The sequence below is a fragment of the Clarias gariepinus genome, chromosome 11, assembly GCF_024256425.1.
Source record: "Clarias gariepinus isolate MV-2021 ecotype Netherlands chromosome 11, CGAR_prim_01v2, whole genome shotgun sequence".
NCBI classification, from domain to species: domain Eukaryota; kingdom Metazoa; phylum Chordata; class Actinopteri; order Siluriformes; family Clariidae; genus Clarias; species Clarias gariepinus.
The window spans coordinates 14,076,750-14,094,580 of NC_071110.1; the positions used below are offsets into that span (position 1 = coordinate 14,076,750).

The following is a 17,831-nucleotide window of genomic DNA, read 5'->3' on the forward strand; positions in this document are numbered from 1 at the left end:
TAAGAGTGGAATAATAAAAGTGTGATTATTAATTGCAAATGGAAAGAGAAGTGAGCTTTATTAGTCCTTTCTCTGGCATTTCCATCTTCCAGGGTGATTGTTAGTAGCTCTTTTGTTTAAAAAAAAAAGTCATGATAAGGAATGCATTCTACCTGTGCAAATTAAAGGAACAGGTTTTAGAGGAACCATGATTAATGTGTTACCTCAGCTCAGAAAAAAATCACTGAATGCTGATAGCATTGTCAATGAGGCTAATCTCTGGAGTATATTTCGTGCAACTTGTGTGCAGGCTAATTATGCAGAGCAGACATTATGGAGGCTGGAACTAGTAAACAGTAGCCATGTTGTTTCATAGACCAATAACAATTAAAATTAGTACTGGTGTGTGACATTTCTATTTTTGTTTTAGTTTAAAATGTTTTAAGACCATGTTTTATATGAATGTCACCATTTTGGTTTTAGTGCTGTTACTTATAGCTGCGTTGTAATGTAATGAATTACACATACTTCGTCAATGTACTTAAGTAGAATTTCCGCATGCTGTATCTGTTCTTTATTTCCTTATTTATGTTTCTGGCACCGTTCACTTTTACTCCAATACATTTCGGAAATAAAATCTGTACTTTTACTCCAATACATTTCCGATAAGGATCTTCCCTTCTCCTTGCTGCACCGATTCGAGGTGGTGACGTAAAGCGCAGAAGGCCCGCATCTCCATCACAGTATAATAAATGAAGATTGATACCATCATGGAAGCACCTGCTGCAGGCCCTGCTGCTAATGTTACAACACCGGGTAACAGACGACGACCACCCTGACTACAGTGGTGAACTCTGTGGTGGCCATGAAGATAACGTTACACACCTGCCGGCCTTGTTTGCAAAAAAATGTTTTCATGCGGTGGACTGAAAGTTTCTTCTTACCGGATGAGGTGCCTTTTATGCCTAAAGAAAGTTATTGAAATATTGGCACTTAAAAACTCCCAGTTCTAATTAAAAAAGGACATCAAGGTAAATTACATTAATATTGATTTAGTGGAGCCACAACGTTAATGTTATTTAACCTTAGTTAGTTATTATCATAAGCCTGTTAGCTTTCTGATTAACATGATGGCCAGGCTAATATGTTCTTCAGCTTCACCTCGCTGATTAGGTTATTTTGCATTATTATGCAGCCACAATAAAGTTCACAATTCAAATTCTACCTGCTAATGTTTTTATTTTAATTTTTTCATAAGAATATTTTTATACAGATTTAATATTTAAAAAAATCATTTGATGCTTAATATAGTAAAATAGTAAATATTAGATACTTTCAATCTCTTACTCAGGTGCTATTCTGAAAGGACTTACAAAGTATTTTTTTGGGGTAACATGCTTGTACTTTTAATCAAGTATTACTTTCAAGTATTTCATACAAATTTTATACGAGTTTTAACTAGAAGATAATAGTTTGGATTAGCATGAAGCACCAAAATGCCGACTGGAATCCCCTACCGCACCCTTTTTTACACTACAGGTATTTGGACAAAAATATTTAGCCAAACCAGCCATATTTTATCCAAGTACATATACTTAAATATGGAGTTGGTCCCCCATTTTTAGCTATAACAGCTTCCACCGTTTTTGGAAGGCTGTCCACAAGGTTTTAAAGTGTTTCTGTGGGAATTCGTGTCCATTAATTCTGTAGAGCATTTATGAGAATTGATGTTGGACGAGAAGGCCTGGATCTCAATCTCCGTTCCAGTTCATCCCAAAGGTGCTCCATGAGGTCAGGGTTCTGTGCGGGCCAGTTAAGTTCTTCCACACCAAACTCATCAAACCATGTCTTTATAGTCCTCGCTTTGCGCCCTGGGGGACAGTCATGTTAGAATAGAAAAGGCCCTTCCTCAAACTGTCCCACAAAGTTGGAAGCATAGCATTGTCCAAGATGCTTTATGTCTAAAGCATTAAGATTGCCCTTCTTTGGGGATAAGCTTCCTGATTGTTCCTGATAATTAACAGATTTGGTCAAATACCTTTGTCCATATGGTTTATATTTTATCCCAATTTTTTGGTTGGTGTTTTATGGCAAAATTGTACCAGCAACTCATCAGGAAGTATCCATCCAGTATCCATCACGAAGTTCCAACCTTCTGTTCTTTGTCTGTTTTTGAAAGCTGGACACGTCTAACTTCAGCTTGCAACATATCAGGGACAATAGCTGTCGCTGTGGTGTAGGCTCATCATATTTTCCCTCTTATTTTTCTCTACTCTCCTCCAGAGAATAAAACGACCCTCATCTCTCAGCTGTATGGATTGCTCAGTTTTTACAGGTTTTACCTGAGCTGCGCCAATGGCCCGTCCAAAGTGAAGGAAGCTGCAAAAAAAAAATCTTCACAGCGAGCGAGACAGCTCAGCTTCTACCTCTTTTCCATTATCACTCAGAGACACGGCAGCTTTTGTGCTGACTAGTAAAGATGGCTTTGCCCAAGACTCATCAACAAACGCCTGATAAGGAATAAATGAACTGGCAGAACTATCTGTAATGAGTCAGCGCCGTGGTTCTCATTAGCAGGTCCAGGAGCGAAACCAATGCAAATTGCTTATAAATCAAAGGCAGGCTTTTAGACAAGGGGCGTAGGGTGAGATTACAGATTCTGTTTCTGCCATGAATACCGTTATCGTTTTTATTTCCTGTTCCTGTCTAAAGACCATGACACAGAACGTGTCACTTCCCAAATGTGGTGGATTTTAATATTTGTCCCGGAGCTTTGCATTCCATCCAAAGAGCTCTGAGATAACTGTAGTTTCTTGCAGTCTTTATCAGTCACTTATGCAGTTAAACAGACCTCTCTCTCTCTCTTTCTTTTTTTTATTTTTTTTGCATTGAGTAATGCTGATAATATAGGTGGAATTGTTATTGTCGTAATCTGTTGGCACAAAGCAACGCAAAAGGGTTTTCCGTTGCTTTTGTGATAGACTCGGCACAAATATACAATGGCCGGATCAATAGCTTCTCCGTGATGGTGGCTAAACCAGCTGCAGCAGGCTGAGATTGGTCTTGTTATCAGATGTTCAGAGTCGAACAGGGATGCTTAGAAAGCAAAGCATGCCTGTGATACATGTGTAGCATTTAATTCCACCCTTACACATCCCCTTGTGCTGAGGAGGTAAATGCACAGCAGGATTCAATTAGGTTTCACAAGCACATAGATTATACATTAAAAAAACTTTTCTTTTTCATACACAGCTAGGTAGTCACTTGTGTGCCTTTGATGTGCATCTGTCTGCAGGGTGTGTTTTAGCATTTGATTAAGCCAAGGATACAGGGATGGTGCCATTCTTACTCAGAGCTGCCCCGGGCTAACCACATTCAGCTCCTGTTGTGTCGCTTCACTTCAGTTCCTCCCAAATACTTCACACTTTCACACTATATTTTTCACACTACATCTGGATTACTCTCTGTACATATTTTAACTGCAAAAAAAAAAAAGCAAACAAACAATCAAGCATGTCTTCACTCAGGCTTTTGTGTTGATTCGGGGCGAATTCGCATGTGGCGTGCAAGCGGCCGAGGAGAAATGGAAGTCACACTGGGAGGGAAAAGTCAATAATTATGTGCTATTTGCATTATTGCGATCTCTGGGGTTCGGATCTCTGCTCCTGTGGCAGCCGACAGCAGAGGAAGGAAGGATGCGTGTTTAGAACTGATTAACGCGGCCCGGCCCCTGTGTTGTAGAGAGTTGCGTGGAGTGGGCGTGAAGGCGATTAGAGGCTTGTTTTTAGGGCACTCGCCGAGAGAGAGAAGAGACACTCTTTTAACACGAGGGGGAGGAGAAATACTCCCACACGGAACAGAGCCAGTACTACGACACCGCTATCCTAAACAGAGGAGACAGGCACAAAACAAAGAGAATTGGGCTGGAACAGTGAGAAAAAAAAATCACCACTAGATAATTACACAAGCTAGAGTAAAATCATAGTCTGTGTTATATCATAAAATGAGCGAACAGCTTTACATTTTTAAAGAGATGATATACTAACAGAAAAAAGGAAATTACTAAGAGTAATAACAGAGAGGGTCAGGTTTATAAAAGTATTGGCACCTGTGCATTGAAATGCAGTGCCCAATTTTTTATATTGTATTGTCCTAATGCCCTTGACATTTTGATTAACTTTTATGCAAGAGAAAGTGAGCAAGAGTGAGCAAGAGAGAGAGAGAGAGAGAGAGAGAGAGAATATGAGATGCGATGCGATGACGCTCTTCTGATCCTAGAACAAAGAGTGCTCCTGAACCCAATGTTTGAACGGGCTATCTCAGGAGGGATTTTTGCTCGTGTCAGCCTGGTCCTGTCAGGCAGGCTGAGTGTAAACATGAACAGATATGGCGAAAGATCAAACGAATACACAGTTTGATTTAAAGGTTGACATTGAGGAGCTTTATCACCCAAGTTGGCACAGCTGACCTGAAATGCTTTGAATATACTGAATATCACAAACTGTAATATTTGTCTATATATCCATTTAGCTATCAGTGCATTATCTATACCACTTATTCTTTGTACAGTAGGATGGGGTAGCTGGAGCCTATCACATGGAACCAAGGGTATAAGGCAGGGGACACAATGGATGTGGTGCCAACTCAATGTGAAGGACAAAGGCACACACGTACACATTTTAACACCCCCAATCACAATACTGGGTATTTGGAAACACCTTTCAGCTTACACTGCATGTGTTTAAACTGTGGGAGGAAAAAAAAGCACTCACATTGCACATGCAAACTCCACAGTCAGATGGGATTTCGGTATGCAGGTAGGTAGGTATAACCTAGTTGTCATTGCATAGTACATCTGGATTACAAGCATAATTCGTTCCAGAGCGTTCCAGAAGGTGTTCCAAAACGCTCATAAATCAAAGCCAATTTTCACATAAGAAATAATGGAAACTTAAATTATTCGTTCCACAGCCCAAAAAATAAATACATAAAAATAATTCATACAAAATATAAAGAAAGTTAAACTAAATCCTGACAGACAAGTGTTTCCATTTATGCTTGCAGGCGCTGTGTGTGTGTATGTGTAAGAGAAGGAATCAGCCTCCCCCTTTACATCTTATACATTAAACCGTTGCGCTCCCTTATTTGAATTTCACACACACACACACACACACACACACACACACTAACGGAAAGACTAACGAAAAGATTCACTTCTGTAAAGTCAAACAAACAAACAAAGGCCACAGTGTCAAATTATGCGCACGCACATAACGACAGACATAAGACTTTCTTTTGCTTTACACACGCGTACACACATGTTATAAGAAACAGCACACACGCACTGTATGCACATGTTTACAAACACAAAATAAAATATGTTTTATGCACACAAACTTGGTCATGGTGTTATAGTAAAGAGTACACGCATGCACAGATGTTGATTATTCCAGCAAGAGACACGCACTAGTATACCCAGCAGGGAAGCAATTACCCATAATTCTGCAGCGCAAGAAAGAAAAAAACCATTTGCTTAGTTGTGATCAAAACAAGAAGCACATGCGTGACACATGATACTTGGTACTCGTAAACCAAGACTTGCTCGTTTTTTAAGTCAAAATTTACTAAACAAAAAAAACTTTATATTTATACTTACAAGATATATATATAGGTCCTATATATATATATATATATATATATATATATATATATATATATATAGTGAAAAAGAGAGAGAGAGAGAGAGAAAGTCTAAGTTATAAAAAAGAGCAGTGCTGTATTATTACACATGTACTGTGTATTACATTATGTACTGTATATAGAGATCAATTGTGTATATTTCACAACCCCAACTCTAAAACACTAAGCCATCATGTCACCTTTGCCTACACTTAATATCATAATTTTATTGTTTTCTCATTCTGCACTGGGACACCATATTCATACTTTGATTTTTCTTGATTTTCAAATCTTTTCACTCTTATTATAAAAGAACCTTTTTACAACTTTAAAAAGGTTGAGTGTTTTCATTAGCAGTTGTTAAATGTGTTGGAACTGTTGTCTCATCTCCTCCAAAATGTGTGTGTATGTGAGTGTGTGTGTGTGTTTTTTTTTCTTGAAACCGCACAACATTTGGCAGTTTTGTGCCCTGGTTTTTAGCACCCTGGCATTAAAAAAAAAAAAAAAAAAAAAAGTAAGCCCCAATTTGAAGCTCTTTCGATTTCAGTCAAGACTTCCAAAAAAGAGCTGCCACTGTTAGGCCAAGCAGATGGAGCCTTTCAGCTCAATTATACACTGATGGCATGCAGAAGAAATAAAGCTGGAAGAAGGAGGGATGAGGAAGCGATTGAGGAAAGGCAGGATGTCTACAGAAGACAGAGAAAGCCTATTATATCAGCTTGCTTACTCTCAGTGGGTCTAGTAGTGTGAGTCCATTACTACTTACTGTCTGGGGTTCAGCAGCTGCTCTTTTCCTCAACAAATATTGTGTTATTTATCACTAGACCAGCAAGGCTTAGTTGAACTAGTCTGCAGTTTGCTGATCAAACATTCAAGACATCATGTACATTGCTGTAGAAACCTTATAAAACATTGCATCATTGCATCACTAAACATAGATTCTCCTCTCTGTTTTTTTTCTTAAAGATCCTAGGATTTAGAAGTAGGAACGAGAACAGGATGCAGAATATGTCAGAATATACATTTTTTATTTCTGTATTTGCACTTGTTTTATATTCTTTCTTTGGTTCCTTTTGTCGCTTTTTAGCTCCTCCCGAGCTGGGAAAGGGTGCAAGGAAAAAGAACAAGGATGCGATGGGAAAGCCTTGTTCCTTGAGGCATTATTTCTGTTAAGCTAACTATATAATGGATCTTCATCTACATAGCACAAATCAAACACTGAATTTAAAATGTATATACAAGGGGGTTCTTTGGAAAAAATCATGTAATGAAAATGAACGTTGATCGTGAGGTTAGTCGTTCTCTACATATCCTCCAATGCACCACACATATCCTCCAATGCACCACACATTTCTCTAAATGCACCACACATTTCTCTAAAGGATGGATAAGCCATATATACATATATATATATACACTACAATAAAAAAGCGTCGTATTGACACTATCATATTGTCAATCTAGAAAACTTCCAAGTCAAATATCCCTACATAATATCCATACATATATTTACATAAAGATGCCAGACTTTATGTCAGATCAATTTTTTGGTTATAGGCTAAAGAGCGTAGGGTAAAGAAGTCATCGCTTAGGGATTTGGGAGGCCCTTAACATAAAGGCTAATACATAAAGGCTAATCAGAGCTTTTGGTAACAGAAGTTATTGATCAGTTACTGCAAAGTCACTAGTGTCCTGATCAACGCTTATGTATTTTTTAAAATTAGGCAATACTTCGTATTGCACAAAAAAGTTTTCTATTACAGTATATAAACTAATGGGTTGCATCAGTATTATTTGTTCTTTGTTGCAGTTTTATATAATAAACGTCTGACAGTTAAAGCTTAGTATAACTGTGCTGTTTTATCAGTATTTTTCCAGAAATGTGCATTCAGATACATTTCAACATCTGTCTCAGGTTTAAATAATTCATTTATCTTAATTTTCAATTCATGTTGGTCAGGATATGGAGGATTTGGGCCAATCCCTTGATCACTAGGCAGGAGGACTTCACCCTGGATCAGGCATTAGTCCATCACAGGTTTTAAGAAATGTTTTAGTTGCGTTTTGTATTAGCTTTAAATAACTGATGGCCTTTCATAGTGGACTAAGTAAAGTTTTAGACCCTAAAGTATGAACACTGTTCAATACTTTCACACAGCTGTTGATTAATCAGAGTGTTTAGCTGTATTAAAGTTTGTTTGTTTTATGCATTTTGTTGTTGCCGTTCTTTCGGTTGCTGATGTTAAGATGTGACCACTGCAGATCCGCACATTTAACTTGGTACAGGGTGTGATGCACAGGTGTGATTTTGAAGAATACTCACTGATTATTAATCAGTGTATTTTTATCACTAAATAACATGCTACCTTTGTCAAAATTCAACTCCAATTACCGCTGCATTTTTACATTTATTATTTATTAAATACAAAATCAGGTATCTTAGCAGCCTACAGTGCAGTACGAATCTACTGTTGTATTCACTGGGTTGAAAGTTCCTTGCCAAGTACAAACTAGGTAGCTCATACTGTATTAGTAGCCTTTGTAACATTTCTTTTGTTCTTTACTGTGTGAGCTATGCAGTTGTCCAGTCTCAAACTAAGCTTTTACCTTTATGGTTGTTAAATGATATATCATTATAGGAGAATCGCAATTAGATTTTTTTTCTCTCTCATACATTGATGTCTATAAAAGCCAGTCTTAGAGTACTCACCATTTGTTCTCGACTTTCTCATACATTATACTGCCACTCGAATATTGCAATATTGATTGCTTGCTGTTAGATGGCTTTGTCAGGGAAAATTTATGACTTTTCCAATGATGTTCCATTTGGAAAGCTATTTCCAAACTTCCTTCTAATATGCGTGTGGTCTCTTGGTCTTGACGTACAGGCCATGAGGGAGCGAACAGGGAAGCTTCGACTAGAAATGAGAATAAGGTGCTTCATTGTTTAGAGTCTGGTCAAGATCCATGGAGGTGATTAGCCTTGACGTTTCAGTCTAGCAGATTTAAGGCCGACATTAAAAAGTAATGCAATGTGTATTGGCGCAAGGAGGCACATAATTTCCTAAAAGTAATGGTATGATATTACTGATTCATGAAGAAACTTTTGAGCAAAAGCAACACAGGAGCACAGTGAATGGGATCTATAAGGAAAATGTGTGTTATCGTGTATTGTTCTCTTAGGGGCCGAGTACAGACTCGGTTCGGCTTTTTGTTCAGAGTCTGCTGTGAGAGACAGATGTTGTTGTCACACAGGACATTTTAGCACTTTCATAGCACAGCCCTGTGAGAATAAATCCAAGCCAGAGGAGCTGGTGGAGTGGGCTACAGCACCCTTAATCTCACGCAGGACTGCTGCTAAGCAAGTTTAGTGGAGAAAAGCAGACTTGACAGCTCTGAATTTTGGAAAAGGTTTCAGGGCTTTGAGACAGACAGGGAAAACTGTACTTGGGTCTGTTCACAGCACAGATCGTTTGATGGTGGAATTTTCTGGTGCACTTGAGTCTTCGTGTAATACATTTGACAGAATCTTTATTCTTCATAAGTAGATTTTATTTTAGTAGAAAGTTTGGGTTTGTAAGAATTACTTCACATATGCAGTTTTACCACTGGAAAGATTTTTGATATAAAATGATGCTGACATTAATAACTACATGGAATGCAGGTTGTGTGCCATACTGCCCTGTGGTCCATCCACATTGCATTTATAAGTTTGCTTTTTATTTTAAAGATCTTTCTGATGCTTTTTTTTTTTTTAAATCTGATGCATTGCCTGACCCTGTCATAAAAGTAATAATCCATATTGGTCAGTTAAATTTTGCCTATGAAATGTCAAAACGAGTGGGGCTTAGATTTCATCAGCTGGGAAACTTTTGCATTAAAAGCTGATGAAAGGCTACTCGTAGTGACCCAACCTGATTTCATAAGCTGAACTGTCACAGATCGGATTTTTTCTTTTTTTTTCTTTGAAGTCGGATTACAAAATCGGATTTGTATAACTTTGATATGTGGTCCTACAGATAGATAAACGATCTATTCAGGCATGTGACTTGAACGTGAATCGATAGGTCAGAATTTCTGTGACTTTTTACGTAGGGTGCTCAGTGATATCAATCAACATCGGGAACATGGGGATTTCATAGCAGTGCTAGCAACAGCTACTGAAAGATCTAAAGCAAAGTGTCTGGCTTTCCTCCTTCATTTGGATTTCAACAAATACAGCCGACTAACTGCTAGCCATCCTCCAGAGCAATATTTTTTTTTTGATAAAATAACATTCATTGTTTAAAATGAATAAATGATCGCACAAAATCCTATTGTGTTTTAAAGACGTATGGATGTGCGCATGCATGCAGTTTTGGAGGACAGATGCATCATAGAGTCAGATAAGAATCACCTGTTATTATGAATGTGAACCGCATGACGTACAAATCTGATCTAAGCAAAAAAATCTGAATTGAATACTTGGCTTGTAATGTGAATGTAGCCACAATGATTAACGTAGCCTTTGAGAATTGCTTCCATATGCATTCAAACACAGTTCTTTGTCACAGAATTGTCTTCATTTCATCCATTTGAGTTAGCAGTTTAAAAAGCTGCCTACTCATTCACAAGCTCTTCATTTTGGTTTTAGGTTTCCACTTTCTTCCTAATTCTTATACTATTATCTCCTCATTACGAAAATGCCTCAAAAATAAGATGCATTTTCACAGAAAATGAAATATAATATACTTGTAAAATGCTCAGTCTGAAGAATTTGATACCGCTTTGAGACCAATGAATATGAGATCGTTTTATATGAAAATAAGTGTAATGTATTGTAATAATGGGATAATGGTGTTGGAATTAGTTAGAAAGTGCATTTCGTCTGCATCCTAATGCTGTGTTCAGAGGCTGATTATAATTAAAAGAATCATGCTATCTGCTGTGGTCACTCTCAGTTTCTTCATACTTAGAATTCATACTAAGTATTAAATTTATGTAAAATTTCCAGACTTTTGAGGCTTTATGTTTTGATAATGAAGAGATGATACTGTGGGAACTTGTGACCATTTAAGGGAGCTTGGAAAATCTAAATGAGCCAAATTCATTTAAACTCATACCTATCTAACGTTAGCTGTTTAATGTGTCACTCAGATGGATGTAGTGAAGACACTTCATGATGATAAAGAAAAATATGCACAATTTAGTAAGTACTTACATCATTTTATTTAGCTTCTTATACAGTTTTTCTGATGGTAAGCACTCAGCTCTGTTCGTTCCAAGATGGCAGCTCCACCTTAAACTGAGTGGGTGTGGCTAACTACAAGAGCACCTCTCGCTCTCAAATAGAGATTAAAGGATGTTTTCTTCTAAGCCCCACCTTCTTTAAATAAAGGTCCCGAAAGTTAAATAAAATAAAAGATTGATTTCTAAAGAACATTACACTGCGTGTAAAATTTATATAATATAGCAAAATGTAAGACTGAATCAGATTTCTAAAAAAAAATAATTGATTTGATTATCATCGCAATTAGTTTTTTTTATATAGATATTTGTTGTGAATTTAATCGTTGTATTCTATGAAAGGGGAGGCACTGTGGGTTTCCCTTCACAATCCAAAGACATGCAGAGCAACTTAATTGGCGTTTCCAAATTTCCCATAGTGTGCGAGAGTGTGAGCGTGATTGTACCCTGCAACGGATTGGCAACCTGTCCACAGTGGACCCTGTAAAGTGCCTCAAGTCCTTTGGGGTAGGCTCCAGGCCTGCTGAGACACATTACAGGATAAGCAGTATAGAGAATGCGTGGGATTGAGTGAGTGATTATCCTATAAAAGAGTAACAGGTTTCTTTTGACATGATTGGCATTACTGTAGAAGCAAACACGACTTAAACCCAGGATTGGATAGTATACTTAAAAAAATAAAATAAGGAATGATGGCTGCAACGTCCTAAAGCGGTGCAATTAATTAATTTTCAATTTCAAATATAATTTTGGCTTCTGATGTGTATGAAAGCAAGATAATGAACATTACATGTTCATCCTGCTGCTTTCTTTTTTTGCAGTGATGTATGCATCGTGTGTTAGAAATCCATCACGTACTTTTAGTTCACGGCAGTGCGCTGGCAGTCACTCTCCCCCAGGCTGTGGTAGTTACTGTATCTCTGTGGTAATTATCTTCACTGTCAAAAACACCAGGTTGCTTTATTTAAAGTTAAATAAATGCAAGATGTTTCCGAAGACAATAAGTTATCATGCTATATAATAGTGATTGAGCAAAATGATCATGATTCTCGCCATAATCTAATAACACTACTAGCATTAAATACTGTGACTGTTGTCATAACAATATGCAAACCGAAAAATTTATAAATGTTTGGTGAAGGAAAAACAAACATTTTATTTAAGTGTTAATAAATACAGTGCTAATCTCTAAGCAGAAGCTGTCGAAGACTTACTTATCTCTGGTGTTTATGTGAGAATTTGTTGTTTTGTTCTTTTTTTTTTTTTTTAACATTTTATAAATGTTTTGAACGGCGATGGCGTGACTGTGCGTCATGATGAATTTTCATATATTCACCAGTTTCAGGCCGCATCTGTTTGGTTCTCCTGCCTCTCATCCTCGTCCATATTGACTTTCTATTTTCCACTTGTGAGAATAGACGGATAGGTCTGGTGTAAAAGCTCCTTAACTATACAGATTGAATTCCCAATCTGAATGACTCACATAAGCTTCTGACGTTGTGTTCAACCAGCCTCTGGTGATGTGAGCTTTGCTAGGCCTTGCTTTTTTACATCTTTTGATGTTCTGAAGGCAATAACAGAGCTTAAAGGCAGTTGGAGAGCAGATCTATCATAACTCACAGTAGTTATGAGTCTGTGTAGTTGTTATTTATCCGTACCGCTTTTGTGTTTTACATCCAGTGTCCTTGCCAACTTTAAGGTGAGATGCTGAGATATTGTTTTTTTTTTCCCTTTTCTTTTCTTTCTCCCAGCTTTTCTTGTCTACTGTGAAAGTGCCATATTTAGAACATTCTCTAGGCGTACACCTCCTTGAACAAACTGATAATGCTCCTCTTCAGTAGGAAATCACATATTTGTGCTCCCTCACATCTGTACGTGCCTTTGTAAAAAAAAAAAATAAACCTGTGCAGAATGTGTATTTTACAGAGGTCTCCGAATTCTAAGGCCAGATAAACACCTGCCTTTTATTTACAGAGACGGTTGGACAAGGAGTAGGACACATCTGGGGGTTTTATTTTATGTGCAGGACTCAGCAGAGAAGGAGTAATGATTCAAGCCGCAATGAGGGCTATTCGGAAATTTCACATGCAAGTCAAGAAGGGGTTTACGAATTCTTAATAATAAAGCACATGCACAGTTTAAAGGTTTATATGTCGGAGAATGAATCTGTATGCCAACCGGCTTTGATCACGCATAATTTCTTTGTTGCTAGAGCCGTTTTGGCACCCACGATGTGGACAGAATATATTTAGAGTTGTTAAGATTCAGCACTGGGATCGGTTTTCATGCATATCCAACATGCGTTCTTTAAAAAGCCTACTGAGGCTGAGCTGTGGCACATTCAGACTGCAAACCTGCCCGCAAAAACTTTTTTATATATATTATGTGACATCTGGTTTAGCTAAATTTTTTTGCTTTTTGGCACAATTCGGGACCAAGTACCAGTGGTTCATAGTCACTCATTTGTGATATTTTTATTAGGGCACTAAGCATTCTTGTGTCATTGTATTAGAGGCATTCAAATCAAACCGGGACTTTTGTTTGTGCAGAATAAAAATATACAGTTAAGTGAGTGAAGAAAAAAAAAAAAAAAAAGCAACAACTTTATTTTTCTATATAATCCCCTGGTATGCTACTGCATTTCTCCCATAGATTCACTAGTGCTTGGATACCATCAGGGTAGAAAGTGTCCTCAGTATGGCCGAGGCATAATCGGACTGCCCGCTTCACGTCTAAAACACTGGCTTTCCAGGAACTCCTTTAATGGCCCAAACATTTCATACAGTATGGAAACGGCTTTTACGGGGGATGCGGCAATAACTCTCAGCCGTGTTCCTGTAATGTGCAAGTGTTGTTTGTGAGTGATTGTACACTACGTGCAGTTCACACAGACGGATCCGTCTCTTCCGCAAGTTGGTGTCAAGTTATCCGTTGATTTTCAAGGATCAGACATTCCCCTTTGCTGAGCGCACACACACACACACACACACACACACACACACACACACACACACTCCCAGCAATTTGGAACCACCAGTCAGCCTACGGGGTGACTCTGGACTCTGTTGGAGGAAATCCACCGAGCACGGAGAGAACATGCAAACTCCTTACATACAGAGCAAAAGGCTTTGATTTTGAGATTTTAATCTCTAACTATTATTATTATTATTATTATTATTATTATTATTATTATTATTATTATTAATATAGAATCCCCAAACCTAAACTATTATCAATATTATTACAAGAATTTTGGTGTGATTAGATTTTTTCTGTCTGTTGACTTTTTTTATGCAAACATAATGACAATTTTTTTTACATGCAAATTTTATCCAAACATGAAATTTGGATAACAGCAGAGTGAGACCAACTTGTAACTTCGAAATGGGAAATGAGGGCATTTCTCTGCAACAATCATTTCCTGAGTTGTTAGGGCTCCTGGAAACAGCAAGTAAGGCAAGATCTCGTCAGCAACTGGACCTTCAGATCTTCCTACAAACAAGTACTGATGGTCTCTGTGGATTGTGATGTCTTTCTGTTACTAAGAGTTGGAGCCAGATTGTGCTTGGGAGTAATAACAACACACAAAATTAGGATAATTGACTGGCCACGATTAAGATAGGAGTTGGTATCTCTGATCAGAATAAAAGATTGAGGAGGTATGTATCATGCCAGATCTGGTGCCTGTATCTAATCTATCATGGAGAACTTCAGTTTCTCTTTACTTTGCCAGTGAGGTTGGTGGCTGTCTGAAGGTCCATACTTCTGGAGTTTGTAATATATGTTCATACAGAGAAAGTGAAAGAGCAGGCTGACCCCTGCTGCTTTGTACCAGTCGCCTTGGCATTTGACTCCACGTGCTCGGCCTAGCCTCGTGGGGAAAGGCAAGCTGCAGGAAGGTTGCCATGGCAAATGCAGCACCTCAGCGTACTTCTGAATTAGTGGCTCCTGTTTCTTAACCTTCTCGCATAATTAGGTGGTTTCTGAGCAGAAACTGCTCCCTCGCTATTGTGGGTGGCCTGCTGAGTTCAGGATCCATGGAGCATTGCTGTCGCAACCAGGCTGAAAGGCCACGTCCCAGGAGAGAGAGACCGTCTGGAGTCTGGTGTGGATGCAAGAGTACACAGTGTGTGTGTGTGTGTATGTGTACGTAGCTACAGTGTGCTGATGCTGCGGTCTGAACCAGTCCGAACTTAAACTCCAAACAACAAGTAAAGGGCAAAACAGTCAACTTCAGTCAAACAAAAGGAAGTTTTCTGTTCAGATTTATCGAAGCTGTGAGTTTTTTGTTTACCGAGCTCACTCCGCGGCTCAGTGCCTGCCCGTGTAAGTGCAGCGGATGAGAATGAATTACGGCAGACTGGCTTAATTAAGCACAGTCAGCCACAGGCCGACCTTTCCCTGTAAGACAAACGCGCTCTCTTTGCATAGCTGTGCATAGGTATGGAAATGTGGAACGGGCTCTGCTACGTGTGACTTTCAGTACTTTTTTAGAGGACGTCGATGCGTACTGTAGGTCTGAGGTGAGAAACAATGCGTCCATTACTTACAGCAGGTAACGAGTTTTGCGCAGTTGAACACAAGGTGAAACCTAATGAATAAATGAATGATGAATTTAATTTTTTACGAAAAAACAAGTGGGCTTCTTACTTTTTAGTCGTAAATTTGGCGTGTTTTTGTTAGCGCCTTATTGTGTTCGTTTTTTTTTTTTATTGGACAAGATTATGACTATGCAAAATATGTGATAAAAGGAATCTGTGTATTTATGGCTGGTTGGATGTTTTTCTCAGTGTTTAATATGAATTTGAATTCCAAGAGATGTTCAAGTCAAACCTGGACTTATGATGAGATTGCATGTGAATTTACAGAACACTACGATGATGAGACTCCTAGCTGCATTGAATGGTGCAAGTGTTTTAAAGGAGACCGAGTGTCCATGGATGTCCATCCCAGCTGAGATGACTCGGAGCCCACTGCAGTGATTAAGTGAATTGATTGGGAAGATTTAGAAAATTTAGTGGAAAGCAGAATCCTTGAAAATCGACAGATAAAGTGTCACCAACTTGAAGAAGAGACGCATCTGTCTGTGGGAACTGTACACACAATCGTCCATGAACACGACTCGCACGTTACAGGAACTCGGCTGAAAGTTATTGCCACAGTCAGTCCTGACCTCCTGCCAAGTCATTTTCACATGTTTGGGGAATTAAAGGAGTTCCTGAGAGACCAGTGTGTCAATCATGGTTTTGGCATACTGGGAAAACTTTCTACCTGGAAGGTATTCGAGCATTAGTGAAACGCTGGGGTATGTAGATATTTAGATCAGGCTTTTTCTCTTATTCTGCACAATCAAAAGTACCAGTTTTACTTAAACGCCCTTTTGTATTTCTTAATTGGCAGCGATTTTTAAATCAACACATGTTCATCAACCCAGTGATTTTGAAGTACGTTTCCATTTTTAGCTCCCTTTTAACGTGACTAGACGAAGCATGGCTGATGGGACCATGATAGGCTGAGCTCATTGCAGTGGTCTTTCCTTAAGTGCTCATTTTTCAGCATGTGGGAGAACAACATCGGATGTTAATCACCACTTTATTGGGGCCACTGCCGGGATTCAGCTCCCCATGACAAAATGAAGTGAAAAGACAATGAGTCTTAAATGTGGAAATTGAAAGCCCATGTTTTAAGAAACATAGGGCTGTTGTTCTGTTCAAGCAGAAGCAATAGACCTCATAAAGTAGGCCACATCAGGTGATCCCCTGTGTTTAAAGGATTTTAACAGTGTGCTGGCTGTGCTCGTATTTTGGGATCCATTATGTTGCAAATGACATTTTGTTTTTGTCTTTGTGCTGTGTTGCATGAAGAATGGTGGCGGTGTAATCATGCTGCATGTGAACATGAACCAAGCAGACTAATGAGCTAAACTTTCTTCCGAGTCAGTGTTTGCGCTCAGACGAAGTTAAGGTACAATATTTGCTTAAGACTTAAAAAGTTGATTTAGAGCTGAATTACAGCAGGTCCGCTGCAGGGACATTGGATAATGTTGTCACATAATTGTAATTAGATTGCAACGCCATCCACCTGAAATTCACCATCAAGACTGTTATTTTTTTTTCTCACGGTAGTATTACTGTCATAGAAAATGCATATTGCAAATACAACCTCACAACAACAGAATATCAACATTGATTTAAAGCATGTATGTAGCTTAATGTTGCATGCAGCGCATCTATCTCATGTCGCTTGTACACAAGGAGCTCGCAAGTCTCTTGAGTGTTGTAGCATTATCCCTCTGAGTAACTTTCTAACAAAATGATGACAGAGAAGTGCAAAGTTGCTTCCAAATGCAGCAAAACCAGTGCTCATGTATACATTTTTATTAATAACGTTTGATTAGCTAAATTAATCATTTCAAACATCCACCAATGAGACAAGTTTGTGCTATTATTTTCCTGTTAGCCTAGATTAATACGTTTGCTTTTTAATGTATATCAGTAGTTAAATAGTTACATATCACAATTTAAATTGCAATTGCATTGTGTCCAAATAATCACTTGTTGATATTTTTTATATATTTTTTTTTATCAAATCAAGCAGAAATTTTAACACTTCTATATCCAAAACGTGTCACAGTAAAACATCCTGCAAAATAAACAGCAAAAGCAAATTAATTAGTTCAGATAGCCCTTTCTATTCTGTAATTGCATAATTATGCTTATTATTGAATTTCTTTAAAATGAAGGTTTTTGTCCAACGATATCTCAAGAGAGCATGTTATAATCACAGTATCGATGTCGTTCTTGTGTTATTGACAAGTGTGTCTTTCTCATGTAATGCATGTTCGCCTGCTACTATCCTTCATATTCACTCGTCATTTCCAAATGTTACCTCATAAACTTTGCATCACCAAAGTCTCTCTGTCTTGGGAAATGATTGAAAAAGAAACA

At 38.2% G+C, this 17,831-nt stretch overlaps 1 protein-coding gene across 3 annotated transcripts in view; it reads left to right on the forward strand.

Moving 5' to 3' along the window:
• Positions 1–17,831, forward strand: part of tenm4 (teneurin transmembrane protein 4) — a 218,286-nt gene that overhangs the window by 74,993 nt on the left and 125,462 nt on the right. The window lies entirely within an intron of this gene.